The sequence below is a fragment of the Corvus brachyrhynchos genome, unplaced genomic scaffold (assembly GCF_000691975.1).
Source record: "Corvus brachyrhynchos isolate BGI_N302 unplaced genomic scaffold, ASM69197v1 scaffold42, whole genome shotgun sequence".
In the NCBI taxonomy this organism is placed as follows: Eukaryota; Metazoa; Chordata; class Aves; order Passeriformes; family Corvidae; genus Corvus; species Corvus brachyrhynchos.
In genome coordinates, this window is record NW_008237242.1 from 3,797,298 (window position 1) to 3,811,256 (window position 13,959).

The 13,959-nt window shown below is 35.7% G+C and overlaps 1 long non-coding RNA gene across 1 annotated transcript in view; it reads left to right on the forward strand.

Moving 5' to 3' along the window:
* The first annotated feature begins 1,306 nt into the window (after positions 1-1,306).
* Positions 1,307-13,959, forward strand: part of LOC108445670 — a 28,986-nt gene continuing 16,333 nt past the window's right edge. The window contains exons 1-3 of the long non-coding RNA XR_001860622.1: positions 1,307-1,362; positions 2,207-2,719; positions 8,045-8,165. This is a non-coding gene — a long non-coding RNA (uncharacterized LOC108445670). The remainder of the gene's footprint in view (positions 1,363-2,206; positions 2,720-8,044; positions 8,166-13,959) is intronic.

The window sequence follows — 13,959 nt, forward strand, 5'->3', positions numbered from 1 at the left end:
CAGAAGCTGTAAAAAAGGTATAACAGGGGTATAAAAGAAAAGGCAAAAAATCGTCATGGCTTCAGTTCCAAAACCACTCTGATGTGTAAGTAATAGTACAAGTTTGTAAGTGATCATTGTAGGTACAGGAGTAGTTAAAGCATACATTCTAATAGATACTACAGTAATTGCTTCATGACTTTTAAAATTTGGAGTGTATTTCTAATACTTATGCTAACACCTAAGTTTTGTGGTTATAAGCACAGTTCTCCTTTTCTTAAGTATCTTTTCTACCTACTGGTATGTGTTATAATATATACACAGTTATTTTCTTTTTTTCTAGCCTGAAATTGAATTAGCTCTTTTGCTTCCCATTGTGGCAAGAAAATAAGGAAAGTCCTGTTCCTACCCATGGAGAATGATTTCAAAGCTAGATATATCACTTAACATTTCTTAAAATTGCTTTCTTTGTTCCAAAGCAACTTAATTTACAGCTTTCTATATTTGCAGTGTTTCATAAAAAGGAACTGTGTTTGGCTTTCTTGAATAAAAGCTTAACAGCTTGAAGTGAGGTATTTTCAAAGTAACAAGAATATTGTGCAAATACTTCAGAAAATCAAATAAAATAATCATAATCAAATGTTGCTCAATTGTGTTTGGATCCTACAAGCTAAACTCTGATCAGACATTTCAAGCAAAATGCTGCAAAAGCTGGGATGGGTTTACTGGTGTTCTCTCTTCTGGACCAAAATTGTAGAGATTTGTATTCCAGCTAGAATCATTCCAAGAACTTTGTGAACAAATTTAATCAAGTCTGCTTTTGATGCTACTATAAAAAAAATATTTATTTAAAGTTAGGCTTTCATATCTTAGCTTTAGAAAGGTTGAACTGCCTTGTTAGTACTCATGGTTATGATTGCTCAGCTTCGTGTTACTACTTTTTATTGGCAGCCCCTTACATTTAGTGTTGTTTTTCATGATGCACTGTTTCACATTGCTAAGAATCTCATCTTTTGAGAAAAATGTAGGGGAAAGAGAAGACCAGTATGTCTTCTGAAAAATTATAGGCATTAGAATATTTTGGTATTAGCATTTCTGCTGTAAATTCTGTATTGTTAGAAAGAGACTCACTTTTGATTTACGTTTCTCTGGGAAAGGTATGTTTCTGCTTCTTCTGTATTCCCTTTCTGACACAGGTGTGTTGTCTTCAAAGATCATCTTTTTTCATCTTCATCATTGGACTGTGATGGTTTGTGTGTGGAGGACACATGATACAGGACAAGACACTTTTTCATGTTGGTGTTCTTTTTCTTTCTGTTCTTTTCTGCTTAGACTATCCTGAAGTTTTTTCTGTGTGCTGAAGTTTCACCCAAAGGAAACAAGGTATGCCATTTTCGTCAGCATCCTGGACTAGAAAAATTGATAATACAATCTCATATCTCCTCTGTGTTGCACTAGATGCTCTGGTTAAAAGAGGGGCTTTCAAGAATGAACATGCTGTCGAGAGTGGTCAGAGACTTGTAGCCAAGGAGCAAGGGCTGAAAGGGTGAACTTGGCCCTTCCACTAATGCTTTGAAATCTGTAGGACTGAGAGGTGAATTTTGATACCTCTTCATGAGGAGAGCCACTTGCAAATGTACCCTCTCACAGTGCTCTAGTGCTTCCTTCTCTACGAAGAGCAGGCCAGTCTATATTAGTGAACATAACAGCAGAGTTATTAGGATAGTTTTTCTTCTAGTCTTTATTATTCTGTAAAGAAGTTTCAACATTAAGGGCGCAATTTTGCTTTAGAGACATTCTATAATTTTAGTGTTTATTGATACTTGTGTCTTGCATGATTAAAATGATACATTTTACTAAGGATTTAATTTCAATAAATACTTTGACCATTTCATAAAGCATAAGGTAAACAGGATAATTTCTTTTAAGTGATCTTGCTAGACTCAGAATTTATACTATTTTTTAATCTTACAAATGGTTCTGTGCGGAACTAGCTGAAAAAATCCATAGAATTATAGTATGTATTTAAAGCTGCATGTGTTTATCTGGTTATAGACTAATAGAAAACTTGAATAATAATTCAGTTCAAAAAAAAAAAAAGAATCAGAAGTTACTACAGTTTAGAATTTCGTATAATAGGAAAATTCCTTAAAGTTGTAGGAGCGGAACATAAAGTATTCTTAGTTACTAAATTTTTTTTTCTTTTTCTTTTTTTCAAATCCCATAGTTTAAGATCAAAACTGGGGTTCACATCTGAATCTTAAAATGTCTTCCTCTCCAGTGGGCCACACTATCCATGTATGACCTCCCATGTGGTGAAGTTTAGACACAGCTAAACCTTCTGGAGCCCTGATCCTCTCCTGACTGTAACGATATGTGTGAGCCAGCAAGGTGCCATTTGTATTTCAGTCTTGACTTTACTCGTATTACTGCACAGAGCTGCAGAGAACTAGAAGGATTTTATGACAATGTGGGTGACGTTGCCTTTGGGACTGGTCAGTGCACACACTCCTCTGCTCTGAAGGTGCTGTAGCCACCAGGATCAAGCTGCCTTGGTTTCCTAGTCCTACACTTCCGTTGGAATGACTGATGGACCTACCCATTCGATTTGCACCGTTCTTGGCCCTGCTCCTGCAAATCACTCAGCTCAAGAAGGAAGCAGGTTAAGATGAAATTCTAAATAATTGCTATTGGAAGGACACCTTTCATGTCTTACTAAGAAAGAGCATGGCATATGCAGGTAGGAGATGTTTTTCTTCATTCTAATCCCTGCATAAACAAAATTACTTCTCTCTTTGTTCACTGGCTCCTGTGGGGCTACTCATTTGATTTAGGAAAGTAGAGTTTTGCCCATATGGAATTTGAGTCTTAGGAGTGACCTCCTTCTGATTTAAAAGTATTACAGTCCATCTGAGTGTATTTACAGTTCCAACTAATTCTTTGCAGGTTCTTTAAACTATATTATGTAATGTGTGTTTTTACTTTTATTGCTCTTCCTGAAACTCTAATGTTCTTGTTATTGCTGTTCTGAAAATAAAACATCTATGTAAGAAGACTATCATATTTTACATTTTTTGGGACAGTCTCAAATTTAAAAAGCATGTCAAGGTGAATTGCATAATAGAATGAGGAATGCAGACCTTCCTCATTGTCCTCATGGGAAGAAGATAATCATGATGCCTAATCTGAAGCCAACTGAAGTGATCTTGGAAAGGGAAGGGGATGCTTTTCCACTGGCTACAGATCCATTGTGTTCTATATTAGAACAGTTTGAAAGCTGATTGCTTTCATCAACATCACTTCAAATTGTGTATTGAAATCTCAAGTCACATGTGGGAATGCAAAATTTCTTATAGTATGTCACTAAAGTAATTTCTGAGAAAACATATTCTGATTTTGGAACAATGTGTCCTGGATAAAGAAGATCTGGAATCCTTGGAGGCGCTTGGGGAGTTAATCGACTGAATTTTGAGTTAGTACCCCAGGAACTGCATGAATAATGGCACAGAGTCAAACTCCAGGAACCAGATGAACTTTACATAAGTTAGTTGTGAATTGCCAAAATGAATCACTGCAATGGTCACCCAGTCTTCTATATTTGCCATTTTTATTGGCCTTTTTATAGAAAAGGAAAAGAAATTGGGCTTTTGTCCTGGTTTTTAGGGGTCAGTGCTGAAGCTACTACAGAAAAAGAAAAAGAACAGAATAAGCCAACAACAGACAGATTGCAGGCATACACACAAGATTTCTCCATGGCCAGGAGGACTTACGATTTCCTTTTATGATTTTTTGGCTGCTGCCAGAAGAGAGAACATGTTTTGATATTTGAAGAAGTGCATAAATTCTATTAAAACTATTCCAAGAGTCAGAGAACACAAAATGGCTGTCATTCATTGACAAAATGATCATCAGATTGTATTACATTTTTTTTTTAAAATTTCCTGTTGTTAATGATAAATCTGTCCAAACTAAGATAGAGGTACTTCAACGTTATTGAAAACCTCATGCTGAGTATTTTGTGTAGGTTTGTCCCTCTATTTATCTACAGGGTGAGTGTTACAGTTCCCGATCACAAAACTGGGGCTCTCCACATCCAGTTGCTACAATCTGTAGTTTGGGATTTCAAGGTCATCTCTTTGAGGGTTTTTTTGTTGTTAATTTTTCTTACTTCTTTTAAAGTAACAACTATAGCTGAACATAAGAGAGATTATTAAATACTCAGTCTTAATCATGTGTGAGCTGTTGTCAAAATGTGGCTTCTCAGGCTTCATTCAGTTGCTTCTTACAGCACCAATCATTTCCAGAGTGTTCTGTAATTATACAGTGCCTGTGAAGTCACACTACAAAAATCATCTCTCTCTGTCTTCAAAGTCCTCTTCCATCACTTACCCTACCACTTACCATTTTGGAGTGATAGGCTCAAAGAAACATCCCCAGGAATCTAGAGCCCAGGAATTAAATTTAAGTTCTTATTGAATTCTATCTTACTTCCAGGCCCATCAGAAAAACTGATAATTGTTTTTAAAAAAAACCTCTGTTTTTAAAAATCCACCTTATGGTTCATCCTTTTTTTTTCTTCAGGTTTTTTTTTTTTTCCCCCTCTCTGGAGATATTCTATTCTGGTTGTGTGCAGGGATGACAAAATAGAGGTAAGACAATAGCATATGCTTGACTCTGTGGTTCAGTTATAGTAGTTTTAATTTTAATAATTCTAGCTGGACCTAGTGAGAATGAAGCCATGTACAGTGCAGAAAGAGTTGAAGTATAGACTGTCAAATACATGCTTTGGTTAGCATATGCTGAACTTTACGCCATTGTTTCTGCTGTGTGAATAGACATAAAAGTTAAATCCCAAAGTCTATTAAATTCTGGAATCCACTTCACCTTATCAGTATGAACTTTTGGATAACCCTTTTTATGCTTACAGAAAAAAAGTCTAATTGACTTAAAGCTTATTAAAATGTATAGCAGTTCTTTTTTTCATAAGCAAAAAGATTATGTAACACCACAATGGACAACTCCTGCCTTCCTGCTCCAGTTAAAAGACTTACCAACTTCAGCAGTGCCTTATCTTAATAAAGGTTAGGCAAGTTTTGCTGGAAGTACTGCCAAATAGATGATGCACATTTTTTTTCTACTACATAGAATAGTTTGAGTATAAAAGACATACATCTCAATCTTTATTAAAAATAAAGGATGAGGATTTCATCCTCTTCTCAGGAACATCATGGACTGAAAAATTTCAAATAACATTAAAGACTTTCAATGCAAATCAGTCATTTTATGGTGAAGAAGTAATGGTAGTGACACTACATTGAGGAGTTCCTATTTATCTTCTGAATGCAGAGATACATGTCTGTATACACCTGCTTGAGAAACCTGCACTAAAATGACCACAAACAAGTGAATAAATTTGAGATGCCTCATGCAATACATGCTATTGCTTTTTGTTGTAAAACTAAAGGAAATCTGAGTCAGTGCAATCTTAGAATGTAATGCCAGACAAATGAGAACCAGACCACAAGCAATGAAGCCAAGTACATCATTATAGGTTGAGTAATGTGAACAACTTACATAAACTATGGCTGAAACTCAAGATTTAGCAAAAGACCATCACCCTTAATTGCGTAAGAACAATTAAAAACTCATTAGTCTGCAAGCTGTCCATCAGGAATAAGAATCTCATCAATTGAAGTCATAAATATTTAAGGAGGGCAATTTTTCATTTTGGTTTAGCTTTTTATCTTACCTTTCTTATGCTATGAATTGCCTTTCATTTATCCAAATGCTTCTCCAAAAAGGGGAAAAACTGCACTTTTTCTTCACCTAGTCTCCATTTCTAGCAAGCTTTTCCAGAAAGATTTTCCAGCAAGTTTTTCAGCCCAGGATTTTTTAATGAATTCCTCTGTCTCTCTGAAGACCTTTCTTGTTTTACTGACAGTGCTCTGTCAGGAGCTTAGTGTTAGGTTCCTCCTTTGCTGATCTATTGGTTACATATAATAATAGTTCAGGTGATCCTAACATGCTCTTGAAAAACAAAGTGTTATGGCTAGCAGTAAGGTCCACAGGACTTGTGATAACTTTGTTTCTACTCTTCATTTAAAAAAAAGGATAAAAATCACTTATCAACCAGGTCCTGTTAACGCTAGCTAACACCACTTCTGCTGTCTGCACTGGAAGTCATTCACTAAGAGGCACCATTTATAAGATGCACACCCACATGATGAAATAAACCACAGATTATCAAAGGCTTTAGGAGTTTTAGAAGACTTTGGATGAGACTGTGAAGAGACAAGGCATCAAACTGAGAACAAAATTTAAGTCCTGCAAGACAGTGTTGTAACATCTCCAGTGTGCTGTCACACAGCCACATTAAGAAACTCTCACTTCTTAAGTTTCCTCAAAGACCATGGAAATTATCTGATGGCAGGAGGTACCAGACACTGAAGTCTTACTAAGAGCAAATGCATCAGGGATTTTTCTAATGTACATTTGAAGTGGTTCTCCATGTGATCTAAATGTGTGGAGGCAGACCATCCCATAAGACATTTGAGTGTGGTAAACACTCTTGCTGGAGTCAGCTTAAGGGTTATTAAGATTTTCGAGAGATAATCCTAAAAATGTGAAAAGTCCACTGATTTATGAGCTCATGATGTTCCTAACAACAACAGCAAATGGCAAGAGATGATTTACAGGGGTGTAAGTACATTTGAAATGTACTAATTTCAACAAGTAATGTCCAGAGAGTTGAAGAAAAGAGAGCCTTTTAAAGAGTGAGCCACACTAAATTAAATCTGGCAATTGTGTGGTGAAAACATTCCTTGGATTTCATAATCATAGGAGAACTCATCATCAGAATTAATGCAGAGAAGAATTTGTTTGCTGCCATCACGGATAATAAGCAGAACAGAACAAACAGTCTCAAAGCAGTAGCTAGTTCAACTTTCTGCAGCTCAAGTTTTCCAGTTCCCATTTTAAATACCTTGAGCAGCAACAAATCTAATCTTACTTCTGAATTTTCTTCCTAACAAAATTTCTCATAACAACCACCACAGCATTTGAGTGGGAGGCAAGAGATAGGGATTTGTTGGCACCTGCTGAAGAGATATCTGGTGGAAGTGACATACTTTACAGGCTTGTTACAGCAGCTATTTTTCTTTAGTGTCCTTCCACCTGCTTTATTGTAGACGGATTACCTGGTTTTGGAAGAGAATTCAAATCTTGACTTACTCTTTGATGTAAAACAGAAGCTCTTAACCTAGTTCAGGGAGTCTAGAATCCAACTCAAAGAAAAAGTTCAAGGCTTAAAACCATTTTACTCTATTTGAAGGAGCGAAGCAGAATGAGCTTAGAGGCTAAAAGTGTATACACGTGTATGATTGCCACTGAGATATATGTGAAGTCATCTTATCTGAAGGCAAGAGGGATTCCCCACGTAAAATCATCCGATCAATGTCAATACTAACTTGGATGAAGAATACTTGAATGAACAACTTGTGCCCTTGTAAGCAACTCTTGCTGAAACATGCCTTGATAAATTCTGCTAGATTAAATATGCTGCTGAAAGTTTCTGCTCTAGTGAATATTGAGAAACTGGGCATTTGCTTTTCTTCTGTAACTGGTTCTTGATAACACTTGGTTTAGTATGTTCTCTCTGGGTTTCAACAGAAAGAAGATTTGATACTATTGATTAATTTCTCTGAATTCCAGACATAGCACAAACTGAAATATTAGAAAGTAAAAACCTAAACATACCATTTAAGGTTGAGGTAGCAAGGCATTTTATTTTCTACAATGAGTGTTATTTGGTCTACTTGAAGGGCCAAATGTATTTTTAAATCTGACAAAAATAAACTTTAAGTTAAAATACAAAAAAGGATTTCATTATGTCATTCTGATTTCAGTCATTTTCCAAAAATTACAGACATATAAAATTTTCTGGTTTAATTGCCTGTCGCTCTTCCAGAGATGGATGACACCAACCTGCTTTTCCGATTGAATTGCAAAAGAAATACTCAAAACTAATAACTATGTCAACTTTATCCAATGTCATTATTTTTTCTAGATATTCTGTGACATATACTTCTGACCCCTTCTTGTGTTTCTTGGCAATGAAGAGCTGCAAAGAGCTAAAGAGAATCAAGATATTTTCTGGGGTACTTCTGTATTCTTAACAGACAGCAAAGGTTTGTGAATCAGATAAAATGGCTTGTGCTATCTTGGACTTGACAATCATATATATCAAGATTTTTCCCAGAGTTTTTTGGTTTAGTTCCAGTTTTTTGTTTTGTTTTTGGTTTGGTTTGGCTTTCTTCTTTAATTTATAGTATTATCATTATTATTAATATTTCTACTGTCTTGCATTATATCTTCTTTCGATTGTAGTGTATGTGTCTGTCTGCCATACTATAGATTTTACAGTCCAGTTCTTAGAAATATAAATGGGGTATAGATTAAGCAGAGATCAGCCAAAGCACAGAGCCAGCATGCATGCTGATTCTGGAAAGACAGAGAATTTGGCATAAATCCAAAGAAGTTAACAAGTTAGTTAAGCAATATTTTTGGAATGAACCTGAAACACCATTATAAAATTAATGAAAGCCCACTTAGTGACTCATGGCTGCATGATCTTTGATCTAGAACAAGAAGCCTTCAGATTTCATTGTGTCATTCAACGGCAATCAAAACTGTGCCTTCAAATGGCTATTGCCCTGTAAAGATTATATATTTGTAGACTTACAAGTGAATTTTTTAAGTATATCTTGTCTAACCTAAAGTATTCACAAAAGATTACAATATTTATCCCAGCTTTATAAATACAACATAAACATCAAAATATGATCATAAATGCAAAGACATTCTCAAGTGGCAGTGGAAAGCATTCAGAACTAGGCTTTCTTAACACCTAACAACACTTATTGTTAAAAATACTTGTCACTCAAAAAATTTCACTAAGTGTATCTGAAATGGGAGCTAAATTCATTCCAAAGACACTTAGTGACTGTAAAGAAGGACATAAGGGAGTGTGACTATTCTTTATCACCAAGCCAAAATACTTCATAACTCAGTGAATTCCTTAGTTCACCCATCTAAAACTGAGAGTCTGCAATGCAGATCAGCTTTTGTTTGTCCCTCTATTAAAGTAAAGCAACTCTTCTCCCAGGTAACAGGTGAAAGGACATGAGGATGTGGCTTTGAGTTGTGACAGGAGAGGTTTACACTGGGTAATAGGAAAAATTAAATCAGTGAAAGTGTGTTTAGGCATTGGAACAGGCTGCCCAGGAAGTGATGGAATCATCATCCCTGGAAGTGTTCTAAAGGTTGTGAATACGGCATTTGGGGATATGGTTTAGAGGAGAACACTATGGTTTAGTGGTTCTGGGTTAACAGCTGGACAGAATGATTTTGGAGCGCTCGTTCAACCTTAATTGTTCTATGACTCTATCTTCACATCATCTTTTGTTCATGGCCAAGTGTTTCAGATTCTTTTACTACTTTCTTAAATAAAGTCTAACACACCCTCACCTCTCATGGGTTCAGCTGATTGTCAGCTGAGAGCCACCCCACCCAGGGCTAACTAGCACAGTCCTATTTTTCGTAGGTTGGATATCCGATGCTATAGTCTCCCATAATGATGTAAATTTGTAGTAGTTTTTTTCTCAAATAAAAATACCAAGATTTTTGTTTTATATACAAATCTAATCCAAAGATTTCACAGAGATTTACAACATTAGTCAAGAAAACTTGCACCATCATTCTTTATCAGAGACTGATTTTTTGACTCAGGTAAATTTGCTTTTTATGTATATTAGTTCTTTTTCACAGTATATGTCATCACTAGTGTTCAGTTTGGCACCTTCATCCTCATGTTTCTCTGTTCCCCTAAATCCTACACCTATGCTTCAGTTACAGTAGCTGTTTGTAACTTCTATCATCTCTAGTTTCATATCCTGGACTAGCAGCTCTTCATCCATTTTTTCTCCCAGGTTCCTTGTGTTCATACAATAAAGGTTTCAGGTGTGTTGTATTAATCATGCCTAAAATTTCAGGAGAGCAAGTTTCCCACACACATTTGTTCTATGCAGACTTGGCTTCTAGTTTCATTTTAACAAGAATAGGTCTTTGTTCTTTTCCCTAAGTGTCATCAGACCATAAGCTATTTTTTGTACAGCAAACATAGCACAAAATCAAACAACATTCTAGGAGTATAGACAGGGCTATGACAACTGCAGTAGGAATAAAATTCAAGTGTCACTGAACCTATTTATTGAAAGACAGTATTATTCAGTTTTGGGTTAATTAAAATTAGACCTGGATTGAGAAGAAATGAAATTTTTATTCCAAGTCATAAAAAACCTCCAAAATTCTTATCTCTTAAATGAATTTTAAATACAAGGACTGCTCTATACTTGCTGTCTTACTGCCCTACAGCAGAATATGGAAGACTGGAAATATGCACTCACAGGTAGCAGGCAAGGCCAGGAAGCTCAGCCAAAAAGGGGCTGGACAGGGGACCTTGAGCAAGGGCCCTGCCTTGTTTGAAGGCTGCCAGCCTCCAAAGCTCTCCAGACTCCCAGTGCTGGAAGCCTTTCTTTCCTGCCACTTTCCATATCCTCCCCAGAACAATTTGCAAAGTCATAAATTACCATTTTCATCTTAACAACTGAAATTTTCTACAATCAAAATATAAACTCCTGCTTGAAAAAAAAATTCTGAAAGAAAATTCCAAAATAGCTCTGGAATACAAATTCCATTCAGAAATGTCCCTCTTGTATAGAAGTCTTAAACCTGCATTATATTTGTGAGTACTTCAAATCCATCACTTTGGCCCACAACTGGGGAAATAAGGACTATTTAACTTGCATTAATTGAAGATTTTAATTCCGATAAGGCCTGAAAGCATTTCGCCTTCCTGGAACATCTCTCCCGGAGCCATTAAGTTTCAGAGACAACCACCTGCAGCAGGTGCAAATGCAGCTTGCTCAGTTCATCTACCCTATATATCAGAGTACAATGAGACTTTATTTATTTTAATAATTTCCAAAGAGTGATAGCTGAAAGAGACTTCTAGATCCATAGGAAAAGGAATAGATCTGAATGTTAGCTGGGATCTCAGCTCAGGAAAGAGTTAATAATTTTGTTGATTATATGAAAGTCTGGCTCTAAACCTTGGTACAGTGCCCAAAAGCAAAAGCTATGACCTGAATTGGCTTTATGTGTCTGTGAAAGAAATTAGTAGCTAGTTAACAAAGTGATTATGAAATTCTGACTGCTGGCAATATGTCTCTTAAAGGTTTAAAGGCCATGGGTTTAATAGCTGCAGTTTCATAATTAAATTCATATCAATAATTAAAATACTCACTGTACTAATACAATCACAATTGTTTACAATGTTACCATGATTTTTACCTAAATACTAAGTTACTATTCACTCCTTAGTTGTCAAACAAGTGCAGTGAAAAACAATCCACTGAGTATTTTCAATGATTTTTTTAAAAAGTTGGGCAGATTTTTTATTAGAAGAGATGGAAAACCAATTCTGCTCTTCATTACAATGAAAATACTTAATTCATGTTTTAGTATAATTGAATTTTAGCAGTTGTAATTATTGTACATTAATAACACGTTTTAACATCTGTGGTTTTAGTGATACTATATAAATGTAACAAAGACTAAAAAATTAGGTTATACCTAGTGCAAACTTTTCCAGCAAGGATCATATTACAAGTAGGAAGTCCCAGTAAAGTTGGAAGAACATTCCATAAATACCTACCTGTTGAACAGCACACATTTGTTCCCCTTCTAAATAAATAATTGCGAAATGAAAAATTTTATACTATATCTATAATTCTCATAATGTTATTTTTAGAATTTATGATATGATTTTGTAAATTCCATAAACTAATTTATTTTATAACATATATCAGTAAGACATTTAAGAACATGATTTTATTTTTAGAAAAATGTATTTTCTAAAATAATATTATGGAATTGTGACATTAAATATTAATTTCCTGTCATCCTGTTAGACACATATAGAAAAGATACAAACCATAGACAACTGACCAGATGCAAAAGATTTGCCAACACCATAACATATTAATTTTCAATTTTTCAAAACTTTCTTACACATGACCTATCGTTGGTAGAGCCTCCCTCTCCTATCAGTCAGTAAATAAGAGCACCCTTCTTAAGAAAATCACCATACTCCCACTTGCATCTGCTTGAGTTTGAGTAGGTGGTCTTTGAGGTCCTTTAGACTGGGCAGATAGTGTCACTGACCACACCAGGCTGGATGATTGCAGATTTAGCAAGGCAGAGTAGAAATAAAGGGCTGCAATTGCTTACCTTATGCTCGCTCATGGCTGAAATTGGTGGAGTGACTCTTCAGCAGGGTGACCACTGAAGCTGATGACTGACAATGGTCTGTAGCTCAGAAAGAAAGTCGAGGAGGTAGCATTGATGTCCTTCTCCCCACTTCCTGAGGGGGTTGGAGCATGCTGAAGTCTTCTCTGAGGGACAGTTGATGCTGCAAGTACAGGTCATCCACCATGGGCTGCACTCAACTGCTGAGAAGCTGTAGCTCACAAATTACAGGAAAGAGCCTTTCTGGAAATGAATGCATGTTCCTGCAACCACATTTAAAATTAATTTGTTAAAATCTATTATGAAAAAAACTAAATTATACCTTTCTATTTGTTGTTGGTCCTGCTTCTTCTCTATAGGGACTCCTGATCTAACTTCATGTTGCTCAACTACCAAGGCTGGTGGACACAGCAGTGTGTGTCTTTGTCATTTAAACATGTCAGAATATGGACAGAGGGCTCCAACTTTTGTAAAAGTCTCAACAAATTAGTGATTATTTTGCTGACAGCCACTCTAGGTCACCTGCCAGGAATGATAAACGTTTATGGTGAATCTGATATTGATTTGGGCAGTTGTATTTGCCTTCATGGTCAAAACAGGTTTGGACAATGTATTAAGCAGGAACTAAAAAGTATTAATCTCTTCCTCGACAGGCATTCCTATGTGCTTAGGTAGATTCAGATTAAGGGTTTTGGCACAAATGAATGAAAAAATGAGCACAGGAAAATTCAGTTTAATGACTGAGCTCTCTTGGGTAATCATCCAGCAGTTACAATATATGCCAGGTTTGGTAACAGGACGTAATGCTGCAAACAAGATACTTTAATATAAACTTAGTTATATCACTTTTTCCTGTTTACTAAGGTTCTGGCCTTAAGATAACTCAAATAACTGTACTTGAGACAATTGCTTATGATGAGCCAACTCTGTTGAAATAAAGAGCTTTTGAAATTTCCACTTGCTTTCCCTAGGGATTTCTGCTGTAAAAAATGGATTATGATATGACTCTAAGAAAACTTGGTATAGCAGGAGCTTTAAAGCCAAGAAAAATTATGGGTTTTTGGTAAAATAACAATTTGAGAAGGAATTATGGACGAGGCAGTTATATTACAAATATTCACTGTATGTCCAGGATAACCAATTGCATTATTTTACAGTATAGATTTTAGTTAGTCATAAAACCCATATTTTTGTTGGGATGCAAACTGAGAACTGTCCTAGTTCTTTGTGTTCACATGTTTACTGTGTAAAATGTGCTGAAATGTCCCATGTTAGGATCTCAGCCAAAGGAAACCTAAAGGAGTTTTATCACTTTTTTTTAAAAAAAATCCTCTCATTAATAAATTTTACTTTTAGTGGAGTTACCAACCCTTTGCTATATAAAATAAAATACTAAATGCCTACAGATTATAAACATGCTTGAGTATTTTATCCCAGTTCCTTTGTGATTACTGGATTGGAAAATTTCTACTTTGTCACAACCTGTCTGACATCCTTAGATGTCTGAATTTTCTGCTACTGTAATAATGACTGAAACAAAGTTGAGAAATCCTTGCTGAATGCCATCGGCATCCAAGAAAGGTAAAAAAATCTGATAATGAAAACCACTATTCT